Consider the following 16,293-nt stretch of genomic DNA (forward strand, 5'->3'; position numbering starts at 1 on the left):
TCTCCCCGTCTCCACATCCCCCGGTCCCCCGGTCCCCCGTTCCCCGTTCCGCCCGTCCACCGGTCTCCCCGTACACCGTCCCCCCGTCCCCCCGGTCTCCCGGTCCCACGGTTCCCCGGTCCCCCCGTCCGCCATTCCCCCGGTCTCCCCGTCATCATGGTCCCCCGGTCCCCCGGTCCCCCCGTCCCCTGGTCTCCCCGTCCCGCCGTCCCCCCGTCCCCCCGGTCTCCCGGTCCCACGGTTCCCCGATCCCCCCGTCTCCCGGTCTCCCCGTCTCACCGTACTCTGTCCCCCCGATCCCCGGGTCCCCCGGTCTCCCATTCTCCCCGTCTCCCCGTCCTCCTGGTCCCCCGGTCTCCCCGTCTCCCCGTCACCCCGGTCCCACCGTCCCCCCGTTCTCCCCGTCTCCCCGTCCCCCGGTACCCCCGTCCCCCGGTCTCCCCGTCTCCACGTCTCCCCATCCCCCGTGTCCCCCCGTCCCCCGGTCTCCCTGTCCCCCGTTCCCCCGGTCCCCTGGTCCTCCTGTCCACCGGTCTCCCCTTCCCCCCGTCCCCTCGTCACCCCGGTCCTCCCGTCTCATTGTCCACCCGGTCCACCCATCCCCCCGACCCCCGATCTCCCTGTCTCCCCTTCCCCCGGACTCCCCGTCCCCCCCGTTTCCCCGTCCCCCGGACTCCCCGTCCCCCCATCCCCCCGGTCTCCCCATCCCCCGGTCCCCCGGTTCCCCGGTCCCCCGGTGTCCCCATCTCCCAGTCTCCCCGTGCCCCCAGTCCCCCCATCCCCCGGTCTACCCATCTCCAAGTCGCCCCGTCCACCCAGTCCCCCCGTCCCCCGGTCCCACGGTCTCCCCGTCTCCCCGTTCTCCCCGTCCCCCGGTCCCCGGTCCCCCCATCCCCCGGTCTCCCCGTCTCCCCGTCCCTCCGATGCCCGGTCCCCCTTTCCCACGTTCTCACTATCCCCCCGTCCCCCCGGTCCCCCTTCCCCCCGGTCCCCCCGCCCCCCGGACCCTCGGTCTCCCCGTCCCTCTGTTCCCCCCGGTCCCCCCGTCCCCCGATCTCACCGTCCCCCGGTCCCCCGTCCCCCCGGTTCCCCCGTCCCACAGTCCCCCAGAATACCCGTCCCCCGGTCTCCCCGTCTTCCCTTCCCCCCGTTACCCCGGTCCCCCTGTCCCCCAGTCTCCCCGTCCCCCTGTCCCCCATCCCCAGTCCCCCGGTCTCGCCGTCCCTCCGTCCGCCCGGTCCCCCTGTCCCCCGTTCTCCCTCTACCCCCGTCCCCCCAGTCCCCCGTTCTCCCTCTACCCCCCGTCCCCCCAGTCCCCCATCCCCCCGGTCCCCCCGGTCCCCCCGTCCCCCGGTCTCCCCGTCATCATGGTCCCCTGGTCCCCCAGTCCCCCCGTCCCCCCGTGCCCCCGGGTTACCGTCTCTCAGTCCCCCCGTACCCTCGGGCTCCCCGTCCCCCGGTCTCCCTGTCTCCCCGTCCCCCCAGTCCCCCCGTCCCCGGTCCCCCGTTCACCCCGTCCCCCGGTCTCCCCGTCTCCCCTTCCCCCCGTCACCCCGGTCCCCCTGTGCCCAAGTCTCCCCATCCCTCCGTCCCCCCGTCCCCCCGTCCCCCCGGTCTCCCGGTCCCACGGTTTCCCTGTCCCCCCGTCCCCCGGTCTGCCCGTCTCACCGTACACTGTCCCCCCGGTCCCCGGGTACCCCGGTCGCCCCGTCTCCTCGTCCCCCGGTCCCCGCATCCCCCGGTCTCCCCGTTTCCCCGTCTCCCCATCCCCCCGTCTCCCCGTCTCCCTGTCACCCCGGTCGCCCCGTCCTCCCGTCTCCCTGTCTCCCCGTCCCCCCAGTCCCCCCGTCCCCGGTCCCTTGGTCACCCCGTCCCCCGGTCTCCCTGTCTCCCCTTCCCCCCGTTACCCCGGTCCCCCTGTCCCCCAGTCTCCACGTCCCCCCGTCCCCCCATCCCCCGGTCCCCCGGTCCCCCCGTACCCCTGTCTCCCCATCTTTCCGTCCCCCAGATCCCCCGGTCCCCTGGTCCTCCAGTCACACCGTCCCCCGGTCTCCCCGTCTCCCCGTCCCCCCCGTCCCCCTGTCTCCCCGTCTCCCTGTCCCCCCGTCCCCCTGGTCCACCCGTCTCCCGGTTTGCCCGTCTCACCGTGTCCCCGTCCCCCAGGGCCCCCGTCCCCCGGTCTCCCCGTCTCCCCGTCCCCCCGATACCACAGGTCCCCCGGTCCCCCGGTCTCCGCGTCCCCCCGGTACCCCAGTCCCCCGGTTCCCCCGTCCCCCGGTCTCCCCGTGCCCCCGTCCCCCAGGCCCCCGGTCTGTCCGTCCGCCGGTCCCTCGGTCACCCCGTCCCCGGTCTCCCCGTCCCCCCGTCCCCCCTTCTCCCGGTCTCCCCTTCCCCCGTCCCCCCGGTCTCCCCGTCTCCCAGTCCCCTCCGTCCCCCCGTCCCCCTGTCCCCCCGGTCTCCCTATCCCCCCGTCCCCTCGGTCCCCCCGTCCCCCGGTCTCCCTGTCTCCACGTCTCCCTGTCTCCCCGGTCCCCCCGTCCTTCGGTCTCTCCGTCTCCCCCTCTCCCCATCCCCCCATCCCCCCGTCACCTCGGTCTGCCCGTTCTCCCCGTCCCCGCGTCCCCCTGGTCTCCTCTTCCCCCTGTCCCCTGGTCCCCCGGTCCCACTGTCCCCCGGTCTCCCCGTCTCACCGTCTCCCCTTCCTCCCAGTCCCCCCATCCACCGGTCTCCCCATCTCCCCGTCCCCCCGGTCCTCGCGTCACACGGTCCCCCGGTCTCCCGTCCCCCGGTCCCCCATCCCCCGTCCCTCCGTCCCCCGTGGTCCCCGGTCCCCCCGTCCCACGGTCTCCCTGTCCCCCCGGTCCCCCCGTCCCCCGGTCTGCCCGTACCCCCGTCCCACCTTCTCCCGGTCTCCCCGTCTCCCAGTCCACCGGTTTCCCTGTCCCCCCATCCCCCCGTCTCCCCGGTCTCCCCGTCCGTCCATCCCCCTGTCCCCCCGGTCTCCCCGTCCCCCCGTCCTCCCTGTCTCCCCTTCCCCCCGGTCCCCCCTTCCCACGGTCCCCCGGTCCCCCCAGTCTCCTCGTCCCCCAGTCCCCCATCCCCAGTCCCCCGGTCTCTCTGTCCCCCGTTCCCCCGGTCCCCCGATCCCCCGTCCCCCGGTCTCCCCGTACCCCCGAACCCCCTGTCTCCCCATCTCCCAGTCCCCCCGTTTCCCCAGGTCCCCCATCTCCCGGTCCCCCCGTCGCCCCATCCCTCGGCCCCCGTTCCAGACGTCTCCCCGTCCCCCCGGCCCCAGGTCACCCATCTCCCGGTCCCCCTGTCTCACGGTCCCCCGTTCCTCCGTTTCCCGGTCCCCCCCTCCCCATGTCCCTCGTCCCCCAGTACCCTCGTACCCCTGTCCCCCCATCCACGGGTCTCCTGGTCCCTCCGTCCCTCCGTCCGCCAGTCCCACCGTCCTCTCATTCCCCCAGTCCCCCAGTCCCCCAGTCTCCCTGTCCCCCAATTCCCCGGTCTCGCTTTCCCTTGGTGCAGTGTCCCCACGTCTCCCGGTCCCCCCGTCCCCTGGTTCCACTGTCTCCCAGTACCCAGTCCCCCTGGTCCCCCGGTCCCCTTGTCCCCCATCCCCCAGTCCCCCCGTCCCCCCGGCCCTCTCGTACTCCCGTCCCCCCATCTTCCGGTCTCCCCTTGCCCCCGTCCCACATGCCCCCGTCTCCCAGACCCCCCGTCCCCCGGTTCTCCCAGTTCCAACGGTCTCCCTGTCCCCCTGCCCCCCTTCCCCCATCTCCTGGTACCCCGTCCCCCGGTACCCCCGCCCCGGGTTCCTACAGTCCCACCGTTTTCCCTGTCCCCCCCCCTTACACCCGTCTCCCGGTCCCCTGTCCCCCGGTCCTCCCGTCCCCCGGTCCCCCTGTCCCCCCGTTCTGTCTGTCGGTCCCTGTCCTGCGGGGACTCTAGTCCCTCTTCCCGCACAAGAACCCAGGATTTGGCGAGGCCAAGAAGGAACACCAACAGAGCCACGGATAGGGGGCTCATAGCACCATGTCTCACGGGCGGCTGGCTTGGAGACACGGCAAGCCGGAGCCGCCCGATCCCCCACCTGCCGGCCGATTCTCTGCCAACCAACAGACCCACCAAGCCGGCCCACTGCAGTCCGCGCCCCTCTGCAATTTGCAATCCACCATCCACGCTTCCTAGCTTGGCCACCGCAGCGCTGCCAGTGGCCAATGGCCAACTGGAAACAGCTGATGGCCAAGCGGTAACAGCTGATGTCCGTGCAGCCCCCACGCAGCACCCCTCCACGCGAGGCCCAGAGCCTGGAAAGTGCTCTCTGCAAGTCTGTCCCCACAGTCCCCGTCTGTCTATCTCCGCCTACCTCTTGCTCCGTCTCTGGCCTTCTCTCATCCTCTCTCTCAACACCCTGGGTCAGGAGAGGTGATGTGTAGCCAGTGAAGTGACCATGATCGGGCGGGACGCCGGTCGCTGATGAGGGGCGAGGGCCCAGACAGAAGGCTGTGTGACGAAGGGTGGCGGCAGTCTGGAGGTGCTGCCCCCTGGTGGCGGGTGGCTCTCCCTGGCTTTGGGCCAGTGGGTGGGGCCGGCCAGGGCCAGGGCCTGGGTTGCATGTCCCTAGGGTGGAGGGGACTGAGAGGACCCTTCGACCCCCTCGGTGGCCCTGAGTGGGGGGACAGCACAGCAGCAAGGGGTTGTGCTTTTGTGGGGCTTGGGGGGGGATGAGAGGGGTTGGGGTAGGGGGGCGTGGTAAAAGCCATTCCGGGCGTGGGGAGTCCCAGGATGCCAGGGCGCCCAGACATATGTCACAGTCAGGGAAGTGACAGAGGCCTGTGGAGCCACTGGGGGGCGCGAGGGGGCCTCGCTGCGGGCCAGGAGTAGCCCGTCGCCCACACCAGCGGCGACCGGAGGAGGCGGGGAGCGGGCGGGAGGCACTCGGGCAGACATGCTCGCCACCCGAGCGGCCCAGCAGCATGGCGCGTGCGCTCAGGAGGCAAGTCGGGAGCAGGCTCTTGGAGTGCAGGTAGCCGGGTCCCAGTGCCTAAGGCCATACCACCCTGAACGCAGCAGATCTCGTCTGATCTCGGAAGCTAAGCAGGGTCTCTCCTGGTTAGTACTTGGATGGGAGACCGCCTGGGAATACCTGTTGGCTTTTGCTAGCATCTCCTTTTGCATCGCCGCTCCGGCGTGGCTCCCTCCGAACCCCTGCCGCCCCTTGCCCCTCTGCAGCCTCCCAGCCAGCCGCAGGTCCCCCTGACCAGCAGAGGGTCAGCTGCCCGGCACTACAAGCTGGCAGCCCCGGCCGCACACCAGGCCCCTGTGCCAGGGCTCCCCCGCACACCCTCCTCTCAGTCCTCTTCGGTCCCGCAGGCCGTCATCGCGAATCCTTCGCCGACGCGCGGTCGCCGCCACCGCCGCCTGCGCCAAAGCCACCGCCACAACCGGGCTCCCCACACCCCCCGCCAGCGCTGCCCTCGCCCCCGCCCCTGTCCCCGCCCCCGCCGCCGCCACGGCCAAACTCCCTCAAACTCCCTCCTGTGCTCTCCCCACCTCGGCCGCCAGCACCGCGCTCCCCATCTCCGCCACCAGTGCTGCCCTCTCCCCCACCCCGCCCCCGCCGCCGCCATATCCGTACTCCCACAATTCCCTCCTCCGCTCTCCCCGCCTCCAGCACCGCCATCTCCCCCGCCCCCGCCCCAGACCCCCTCAGCCACCATCGCCATACTCCCTCAGTCTCCCGCCTCTGCTCTCCCGGCCTCCGCCGCCAGCACCGCCCTCACGCCCTCCCCAGCCCCCGCCGCCACCGCCGCCGCCATCGGCCCCCGTGTCCCAGCGCCCACCGTCAAAGCCCCCATTGTCGCCGCCGCCATCGCCGCCCTGGCGCCATCCACGCGGTTGCCATCGCCTACCTCGCCACCCTCCCCTGCCTCCGCCGCCGCCGCCGCAGCCGCCCCCGCCGCCGCCACGGGGTCCTCCCACAACTCCCAGGCCCAGGGTTGCCTGCTGGTGCAGGCCTCCACCAGCCTTGGGGCTGCGGTTGGGGGTAAACCTGGTGGCGGTAGGGGGGCGGGTTGTATGCCGGTCTGGGTGCGGGGAGTCCCAGGATGCCAGAGTTCCACGACTTCTGGCACCATCAGGGAAGTGGCAGTGTCCCATGGAGCCTCGGGTGGCGCGAAGGGGCCTCGCTGCCGGCCAGGAGTAGCCCGCCGCCCACGCCAGGGGCATTCGGAAGAGGCGGGGAGCCGGACTGGGGGCGGACGCGGTGCTGGCAGAGCCGGCCCGCGGGTCGATGCTCGCCACCGGAGCGGCTCATCTGCATGCCGGGCGCTCACGAGACAGGCCGGGAGCAGGCTCTTGGGGCGCGGGAGCCGGGTCCCAGCGTCTACGGCCATACCACCCTGAACGCGCCCGATCTCCTCTGATCTCGGGAGCTAAGCAGGGAGGGGCCTGGTTAGTACTTGGATGGGAGACCGCCTGGGAATACCTGTAGGCTTTCGCTCGCCTCTCCTTTTGCGCCGCCGCCCCGGCGTGCCTCCCTCCGAATCCCTGCCGCCCCTTGCCCCTCTGCAACCCCTGCAGCCGCCCAGCCAGCCGAAGGTCCCCCTGGCCAGAGGAGGGACAGCCGCCCAGCACTACAAGCTCGCATCCCCGGCCGCACACCAGGCCTGTCGGCCAGGGCTCCCCCCCCCCTCTTCTTAGTGCTCTTCGCCGAGGCAGGCCGTCAGCCTGCAGCAGTCAGCCGCGTCTAGGTCGCCGCCGCCGCCACCGCCATCGCAGGGCTCCCTCTCGCTCCCCGACCCTGCCGCCGCCGCAACCCCCAACGCCCAAGCCCAGGGCTGCCTGCCGGCGCAGGCTTCCACCAGGCTCTCTCCATCCCAGGACGTGCCGGTCCTTTGCACCTCGGCCCGAGCCCAGGGGACGCCCATCCCTGCGCCTGCCCCTGGGCCCCGAGACACAGTTTCGGCGTGTCCTCGGGCAAACGGGACGCCCACCCGCCCCGCCCCACCGGAGTCTTCTGTCTCCGCGGGCAGGCACCTCTCCCCACACCCCCGCGCGTCCCCTCCCGTCTCCCACAAGAGCCAGGAGCCCTCCCTTCCCGCCGGCCACGGTGTCCCCGACACAAAGGGCACAAAGAGCCGGGACAAACCAGGGGACGGCGGGAGCAGCACCCCAACACACCACGCGCCATCGACTCCAGGGGAGACCGCCACAAGGGAAGAGCAGGCACGCAGGCACACAATCCTCACAACCAGGGTGCCTGGGGGCTGCCACTCTCCTCCCGCGGGCGGGTCCCTGGGCGGGGCTCAGAGCCCACTGGCCCTCCGGAGACCCTGGCGGCCCGCCCCGGGGGCTTCAATGGTGACTGCCAACGCCAGGGCAATGCCTCCTTGGCGGAGCCCAGCCCCGGGCACGACCACACTCCGGTGGAGAAGCCACCACTTCAACACAGCCTCAGTGCGTCTGTCCCAGTCCGTGTGCCCGAATGTGCGTCCCTCCCACCCTCCCCCACCCCATGTCTGTCTGGCTCTGTGACGTGCCTGTTGGGTTCTGGCTCTGGCTCAGGAGCTCTCTCCCCGCGTGCCAGCCCCCTCTTTCTCTGTCTCTGTCCATGTCTCTCTGTATGTCTAGACACATACATGTACATATACGTGTATATTTCCATCTCGCTCCCTCTTACTCCTCCTCCCGTTCTGTCTGTCTGTCCCTGTCCTGCGGGGACTCTAGTCCCTCTGCCCGCACAAGAACGCAGGATTTGGCGAGGCCAAGAAGGAACACCCACAGAGCCACGGATAGGGGGCTCATAGCACCATGTCTCACGGGCGGCTGGCTTGGAGACACGGCAAGCCGGAGCCGCCCGATCCCCCACCTGCCGGCCGATTCTCTGCCAACCAACAGACCCACCAAGCCGGCCCACTGCAGTCCGCGCCCCTCTGCAATTTGCAGTCCACCATCCGCGCTTCCTAGCTTGGCCACCGCAGCTCTGCCGGTGTCCAATGGCCAACTGGCAACAGCTGAAGGCCAAGCGGTAACAGCTGATGTCAGTGCAGCCCCACGCAGTACCCCCGTCCCCCGGTACCCCCGTCTCCCCGTCACCCCTGTCTCCGTTCCCCCGGTTCCCCGTCTTCCTGTCCCCCGTCTCCCGGGTCCCCCGTCCCCACGTTCCACCATCCCCCCTATTCCGGTCCCCCCCCCCGTCCCCTGTTCCCCCCGTCCCCTGATCCCCCTGTTCCCCCGTACCCCCATCAACCCTCTCCCAGTCCACCCGTCCCCCGGTGCCCCCGTTCCCCCCAGTGCCCCATCCCGCGTTCCCCGCTCCCCCGTCCCCCCAGTCCCCCCACGCCCCTGGTCCACCCGTCCCCCATTCCCTCGTCTCCCGGTCCCCCCCTCCCCGGGTCCCCCGACCCCCGTTCCCCCGTCTCCCGGTCCTCCGTCTCGCGGTCCACCTGTCCCCCGGTCCCCCAGTCCCAACGTCTCCCCGTCCCCCCGTCCCTCCTTCGCCTGGTACCCCCGTCCCCCCATACCCCCGGTCTCCCGTTCCCCGGTCCCCCGTCTCCTGGTCCCCCGGTCCCCCGTTTCCCCCGGCGCCCAGGCGCCCTTCTACCGGTCCCCCCGTTCCCCGGTCGCCCCGTGTCCCGGTCCCCAGTCTCCCGGTCCCCTGTCTCCCGGTCGCCCGGTCTTCCGGTCCCCCGGTCCTCCGTCCAGTGTTACCCCCTTCCCCCGGTCCCCCGGTCCCCCCATCTCCCTGTCCCTCTGTCTCCCGGTCCGGCCGCACACCCATCCCCCCGACTCCCGATCCCCCGTCTCCCGGTCGCCCGGTCCCCCGGTTCCCCGTCTCCCGGTCCCCTCATCCCCTGGACCCAAAACCCCCGGTCCCTGGTCCCCCGGTCCCCCAGTCCCCCGGTTCCCCCATCGCCCTGGCCCCCGTCTACCGATCCCCCAGTTCCCCGTTCGCCCCGTCTTCCGGTCCTCCCATCCCACAGTCTCCCGTCTCCCGTTGTCCCATCTCCCGGTCACCCCGTCCCTGGTCCCCCGTCTCGCGGTCCCACGTCTCCTAGTCGCCCCGTTCCCCGGTACCCCATCTCCCGGTCTCCTCATCCCCCAGTCCCGCAACCCCCGGTCCCCCGGTCCCCCCGTCCCCCGGTCCGCGTCTCCCGGTCCCCTCATTCCCCAGTCCCCCAACCCCCGTTCCCCGGTCCCCCGGTCCCCCCATCTCCCGGTCCACTGGTACCCCCGTCCCTCCAGTCCACTCATGCCCCTCGTCACCCCATCGCCCGGTCCACTATCCCCCGGTCCCCCCAAACTCCGGTCCCCCGGTCCGCGGGTCCCCTGGTCCCCCCATCCGCCGTTCCCCCAGTCCCCCCGTCTCTGTTGCCCCGGTCCCCCAGTCCTCCGGTCCCCCCGTCCCCCGGTCCCCCCGTCCCTCCAGTCCCCCTGTCCCTCCGTCTCCCGGTCCCCCCGTCGCCCCGTCCCTCGGCCCCCGGTCCCGACGTCTCCCCGTCCCCCCGGCCCCAGGTCCCCCATCTCCCGGTCCCCCCGTCTCACGGTCCCCCGTTCCTCCGTTTCCCGGTCCCCCCCTCCCCATGTCCCTCGTCCCCCAGTACCCTCGTATCCCTGTCCCCCCATCCACCGGTCTCCTGGTCCCTCCGTCCCACCGTCCGGCAGTCCCACCGTCCTCTCATTCCCCCAGTCCCCCAGTCCCCCAGTCTCCCTGTCCCCCAATTCCCCGGTCTCCCTTTCCCCTGGTACCGTGTCCCCCCGTCTCCCGTTCCCCCCGACCCCTGGTCCCACTGTCTCCCAGTACCCAGTCCCCCTGTCCCCCGGGTCCCCCGGTCCCCTTGTCCCCCCATCCCCCAGTCCCCCCGTCCCCCCGGCCCTCACGTACTCCCGTCCCCCCATCTTCCGGTCACCCCTTCCCCCCGTCCCACATGCCCCCGTCTCCCAGACCCCCCGTCCCCCGGTTCTCCCAGTTCCAACGGTCTCCCTGTCCCCCTACCCCCCTTCCCCCATCTCCTGGTACCCCGTCCCCCGGTACCCCCGCCCCGGGTTCCTACAGTCCCACGGTTCTCCCTGTCCCCCCCCCTTACACCCGTCTCCCGGTCCCCTGTCCCCCGGTCCTCCCGTCCCCCGGTCCCCCTGTCCCCCCGTTCTGTCTGTCGATCCCAGTCCTGCGGGGACTCTAGTCCCTCTGCCCGCACAAGAACCCAGGATTTGGCGAGGCCAAGAAGGAACACCAACAGAGCCACGGATAGGGGGCTCATAGCACCATGTCTCACGGGCGGCTGGCTTGGAGACACAGCAAGCCGGAGCCGCCCGATCCCCAACCTGCCGGCCGATTCTCTGCCAACCAACAGACCCACCAAGCCGGCCCACTTCAGTCCGCGCCCCTCTGCAATTTGCAGTCCACCATCCGCGCTTCCTAGCTTGGCCACCGCAGCTCTGCCGGTGGCCAATGTCCAACTGGCAACAGCTGATGGCCAAGCGGTAACAGCTGATGTCCGTGCAGCCCCCACGCAGCACCCCTCCACGCGAGGCCCAGAGCCTGGAAAGTGCTCTCTGCAAGTCTGTCCCCACAGTCCCCGTCTGTCCCTCTCCGCCTACCTCTTGCTCCGTCTCTGGCCTTCTCTCATCCTCTCTCTCAACACCCTGGGTCAGGAGAGGTGATGTGTAGCCAGTGAAGTGACCAGTGATCGGGCGGGACGCCGGTCGCTGATGAGGGGCGAGGGCCCAGACAGAAGGCTGTGTGACGAAGGGTGGCGGCAGTCTGGAGGTGCTGCCCCCTGGTGGCGGGTGGCTCTCCCTGGCTTTGGGCCAGTGGGTGGGGCCGGCCAGGGCCAGGGCCTGGGTTGCACGTCCCTAGGGTGGAGGGGACTGAGAGGACCCTGCGACCCCCTCGGTGGCCCTGAGTGGGGGGACAGCACAGCAGCAAGGGGTTGTGCTTTTGTGGGGCTGGGGGGGGGATGAGAGGGGTTGGGGTAGGGGGGCGTGGTAAAAGCCATTCCGGGCGTGGGGAGTCCCAGGATGCCAGGGCGCCCAGACATATGTCACAGTCAGGGAAGTGACAGAGGCCTGTGGAGCCACTGGGGGGCGCGAAGGGGCCTCGCTGCGGGCCAGGAGTATCCCGTCGCCCACACCAGCGGCGACCGGAGGAGGCGGGGAGCGGGCGGGAGGCACTCGGGCAGACATGCTCGCCACCCGAGCGGCCCAGCAGCATGGCGCGTGCGCTCAGGAGGCAAGTCGGGAGCAGGCTCTTGGAGTGCCGGTAGCCGGGTCCCAGTGCCTAAGGCCATACCACCCTGAACGCAGCAGATCTCGTCTGATCTCGGAAGCTAAGCAGGGTCTGTCCTGGTTAGTACTTGGATGGGAGACCGCCTGGGAATACCTGTTGGCTTTTGCTAGCGTCTCCTTTTGCATCGCCGCTCCGGCGTGGCTCCCTCCGAACCCCTGCCGCCCCTTGCCCCTCTGCAGCCTCCCAGCCAGCCGCAGGTCCCCCTGACCAGCAGAGGGTCAGCCGCCCGGCACTACAAGCTGGCAGCCCCGGCCGCACACCAGGCCCCTGTGCCAGGGCTCCCCCGCACACCCTCCTCTCAGTCCTCTTCGGTCCCGCAGGCCGTCATCGCGAATCCTTCGCCGACGCGCGGTCGCCGCCACCGCCGCCTGCGCCAAAGCCACCGCCACAACCGGGCTCCCCACACCCCCCGCCAGCGCTGCCCTCGCCCCCGCCCCTGTCCCCGCCCCCGCCGCCGCCACGGCCAAACTCCCTCAAACTCCCTCCTGTGCTCTCCCCACCTCGGCCACCAGCACCGCGCTCCCCATCTCCGCCACCAGTGCTGCCCTCTCCCCCACCCCGACCCCGCCGCCGCCATATCCGTACTCCCACAATTCCCTCCTCCGCTCTCCCCGCCTCCAGCACCTCCATCTCCCCCGCCCCCGCCCCAGACCCCCGCAGCCACCATCGCCATACTCCCTCAGTCTCCCGCCTCTGCTCTCCCGGCCTCCGCCGCCAGCACCGCCCTCACGCCCTCCCCAGCCCCCGCCGCCACCGCCGCCGCCATCGGCCCCCGTGTCCCAGCGCCCACCGTCAAAGCCCCCATTGTCGCCGCCGCCATCGCCGCCCTGGCGCCATCCACGCGGTTGCCATCGCCTACCTCGCCACCCTCCCCTGCCTCCGCCCCCGCCGCCGCCGCGGGGTCCTCCCACAACTCCCAGGCCCAGGGTTGCCTGCTGGTGCAGGCCTCCACCAGCCTTGGGGCTGCGGTTGGGGGTAAACCTGGTGGCGGTAGGGGGGCGGGTTGTATGCCGGTCTGGGTGCGGGGAGTCCCAGGATGCCAGAGTTCCACGACTTCTGGCACCATCAGGGAAGTGGCAGTGTCCCATGGAGCCTCGGGTGGCGCGAAGGGGCCTCGCTGCCGGCCAGGAGTAGCCCGCCGCCCACGCCAGGGGCATTCGGAAGAGGCGGGGAGCCGGACTGGGGGCGGACGCGGTGCTGGCAGAGCCGGCCCGCGGGTCGATGCTCGCCACCGGAGCGGCTCATCTGCATGCCGGGCGCTCACGAGACAGGCCGGGAGCAGGCTCTTGGGGCGCGGGTGCCGGGTCCCAGCGTCTACGGCCATACCACCCTGAACGCGCCCGATCTCCTCTGATCTCGGGAGCTAAGCAGGGAGGGGCCTGGTTAGTACTTGGATGGGAGACCGCCTGGGTATACCTGTAGGCTTTTGCTCGCCTCTGCTTTTGCGCCGCCGCCCCGGCGTGCCTCCCTCCGAACCCCTGCCGCCCCTCTGCAACCCCTGCAGCCGCCCAGCCAGCCGAAGGTCCCCCTGGCCAGAGGAGGGACAGCCGCCCAGCACTACAAGCTCGCATCCCCGGCCGCACACCAGGCCTGTCGGCCAGGGCTCCCCCCCCTCTCCCTCTTCTTAGTGCTCTTCGCCGAGGCAGGCCGTCAGCCTGCAGCAGTCAGCCGCGTCTAGGTCGCCGCCGCCGCCACCGCCATCGCAGGGCTCCCTCTCGCTCCCCGACCCTGCCGCCGCCGCAACCCCCAACGCCCAAGCCCAGGGCTGCCTGCCGGCGCAGGCTTCCACCAGGCTCTCTCCATCCCAGGACGTGCCGGTCCTTTGCACCTCGGCCCGAGCCCAGGGGACGCCCATCCCTGCGCCTGCCCCTGGGCCCCGAGACACAGTTTCGGCGTGTCCTCGGGCAAACGGGACGCCCACCCGCCCCGCCCCACCGGAGTCTTCTGTCTCCGCGGGCAGGCACCTCTCCCCACACCCCCGCGCGTCCCCTCCCGTCTCCCACAAGAGCCAGGAGCCCTCCCTTCCCGCCGGCCACGGTGTCCCCGACACAAAGGGCACAAAGAGCCGGGACAAACCAGGGGACGGCGGGAGCAGCACCCCAACACACCACGCGCCATCGACTCCAGGGGAGACCGCCACAAGGGAAGAGCAGGCACGCAGGCACACAATCCTCACAACCAGGGTGCCTGGGGGCTGCCACTCTCCTCCCGCGGGCGGGTCCCTGGGCGGGGCTCAGAGCCCACTGGCCCTCCGGAGACCCTGGCGGCCCGCCCCGGTGGCTTCAATGGTGACTGCCAACGCCAGGGCAATGCCTCCTTGGCGGAGCCCAGCCCCGGGCACGACCACACTCCGGTGGAGAAGCCACCACTTCAACACAGCCTCAGTGCCTCTGTCCCAGTCCGTGTACCCGAATGTGCGTCCCTCCCACCCTCCCCCACCCCATGTCTGTCTGGCTCTGTGACGTGCCTGTTGGGTTCTGGCTCTGGCTCAGGAGCTCTCTCCCCGCGTGCCAGCCCCCTCTTTCTCTGTCTCTGTCCATGTCTCTCTGTATGTCTAGACACATACATGTACATATACGTGTATATTTCCATCTCGCTCCCTCTTACTCCTCCTCCCGTTCTGTCTGTCTGTCCCTGTCCTGCGGGGACTCTAGTCCCTCTGCCCGCACAAGAACGCAGGATTTGGCGAGGCCAAGAAGGAACACCCACAGAGCCACGGATAGGGGGCTCATAGCACCATGTCTCACGGGCGGCTGGCTTGGAGACACGGCAAGCCGGAGCCGCCCGATCCCCCACCTGCCGGCCGATTCTCTGCCAACCAACAGACCCACCAAGCCGGCCCACTGCAGTCCGCGCCCCTCTGCAATTTGCAGTCCACCATCCGCGCTTCCTAGCTTGGCCACCGCAGCTCTGCCGGTGTCCAATGGCCAACTGGCAACAGCTGAAGGCCAAGCGGTAACAGCTGATGTCAGTGCAGCCCCACGCAGTACCCCCGTCCCCCGGTACCCCCGTCTCCCCGTCACCCCTGTCTCCGTTCCCCCGGTTCCCCGTCTTCCTGTCCCCCGTCTCCCGGGTCCCCCGTCCCCACGTTCCACCATCCCCCCTATTCCGGTCCCCCCCCCGTCCCCTGTTCCCCCCGTCCCCTGATCCCCCTGTTCCCCCGTACCCCCATCAACCCTCTCCCAGTCCACCCGTCCCCCGGTGCCCCCGTTCCCCCCAGTGCCCCATCCCGCGTTCCCCGCTCCCCCGTCCCCCCAGTCCCCCCACGCCCCTGGTCCACCCGTCCCCCATTCCCTCGTCTCCCGGTCCCCCCCTCCCCGGGTCCCCCGACCCCCGTTCCCCCGTCTCCCGGTCCTCCGTCTCGCGGTCCACCTGTCCCCCGGTCCCCCAGTCCCAACGTCTCCCCGTCCCCCCGTCCCTCCTTCGCCTGGTACCCCCGTCCCCCCATACCCCCGGTCTCCCGTTCCCCGGTCCCCCGTCTCCTGGTCCCCCGGTCCCCCGTTTCCCCCGGCGCCCAGGCGCCCTTCTACCGGTCCCCCCGTTCCCCGGTCGCCCCGTGTCCCGGTCCCCAGTCTCCCGGTCCCCTGTCTCCCGGTCGCCCGGTCTTCCGGTCCCCCGGTCCTCCGTCCAGTGTTACCCCCTTCCCCCGGTCCCCCGGTCCCCCCATCTCCCTGTCCCTCTGTCTCCCGGTCCGGCCGCACACCCATCCCCCCGACTCCCGATCCCCCGTCTCCCGGTCGCCCGGTCCCCCGGTTCCCCGTCTCCCGGTCCCCTCATCCCCTGGACCCAAAACCCCCGGTCCCTGGTCCCCCGGTCCCCCAGTCCCCCGGTTCCCCCATCGCCCTGGCCCCCGTCTACCGATCCCCCAGTTCCCCGTTCGCCCCATCTTCCGGTCCTCCCATCCCACAGTCTCCCGTCTCCCGTTGTCCCATCTCCCGGTCACCCCGTCCCCGGTCCCCCGTCTCGCGGTCCCACGTCTCCTAGTCGCCCCGTTCCCCGGTACCCCATCTCCCGGTCTCCTCATCCCCCAGTCCCGCAACCCCCGGTCCCCCGGTCCCCCCGTCCCCCGGTCCGCGTCTCCCGGTCCCCTCATTCCCCAGTCCCCCAACCCCCGTTCCCCGGTCCCCCGGTCCCCCCATCTCCCGGTCCACTGGTACCCCCGTCCCTCCAGTCCACTCATGCCCCTCGTCACCCCATCGCCCGGTCCACTATCCCCCGGTCCCCCCAAACTCCGGTCCCCCGGTCCGCGGGTCCCCTGGTCCCCCCATCCGCCGTTCCCCCAGTCCCCCCGTCTCTGTTGCCCCGGTCCCCCAGTCCTCCGGTCCCCCCGTCCCCCGGTCCCCCCGTCCCTCCAGTCCCCCTGTCCCTCCGTCTCCCGGTCCCCCCGTCGCCCCGTCCCTCGGCCCCCGGTCCCGACGTCTCCCCGTCCCCCCGGCCCCAGGTCCCCCATCTCCCGGTCCCCCCGTCTCACGGTCCCCCGTTCCTCCGTTTCCCGGTCCCCCCCTCCCCATGTCCCTCGTCCCCCCGTACCCTCGTATCCCTGTCCCCCCATCCACCGGTCTCCTGGTCCCTCCGTCCCACCGTCCGGCAGTCCCACCGTCCTCTCATTCCCCCAGTCCCCCAGTCCCCCAGTCTCCCTGTCCCCCAATTCCCCGGTCTCCCTTTCCCCTGGTACCGTGTCCCCCCGTCTCCCGTTCCCCCCAACCCCTGGTCCCACTGTCTCCCAGTACCCAGTCCCCCTGTCCCCCGGGTCCCCCGGTCCCCTTGTCCCCCCATCCCCCAGTCCCCCCGTCCCCCCGGCCCTCTCGTACTCCCGTCCCCCCATCTTCCGGTCACCCCTTCCCCCCGTCCCACATGCCCCCGTCTCCCAGACCCCCCGTCCCCCGGTTCTCCCAGTTCCAACGGTCTCCCTGTCCCCCTGCCCCCCTTCCCCCATCTCCTGGTACCCCATCCCCCGGTACCCCCGCCCCGGGTTCCTACAGTCCCACCGTTCTCCC

The 16,293-nt window shown here is 71.5% G+C and overlaps 3 pseudogenes; all 3 read left to right on the top strand.

The window, feature by feature from the left end:
• The first annotated feature begins 6,389 nt into the window (after positions 1-6,389).
• LOC148757039 (5S ribosomal RNA) lies at positions 6,390-6,509 on the top strand (annotated as a pseudogene).
• A 4,776-nt stretch (positions 6,510-11,285) lies between these two features.
• On the top strand, positions 11,286-11,405 carry LOC148757040 (5S ribosomal RNA; annotated as a pseudogene).
• A 1,203-nt stretch (positions 11,406-12,608) lies between these two features.
• LOC148757041 (5S ribosomal RNA) lies at positions 12,609-12,728 on the top strand (annotated as a pseudogene).
• Positions 12,729-16,293: the final 3,565 nt, after the last annotated feature.

The sequence above is a fragment of the Rhinolophus sinicus genome, chromosome 10, assembly GCF_057876585.1.
Source record: "Rhinolophus sinicus isolate RSI-liver-muscle chromosome 10, RSI-T2T, whole genome shotgun sequence".
Classification (NCBI taxonomy): Eukaryota; Metazoa; Chordata; class Mammalia; order Chiroptera; family Rhinolophidae; genus Rhinolophus; species Rhinolophus sinicus.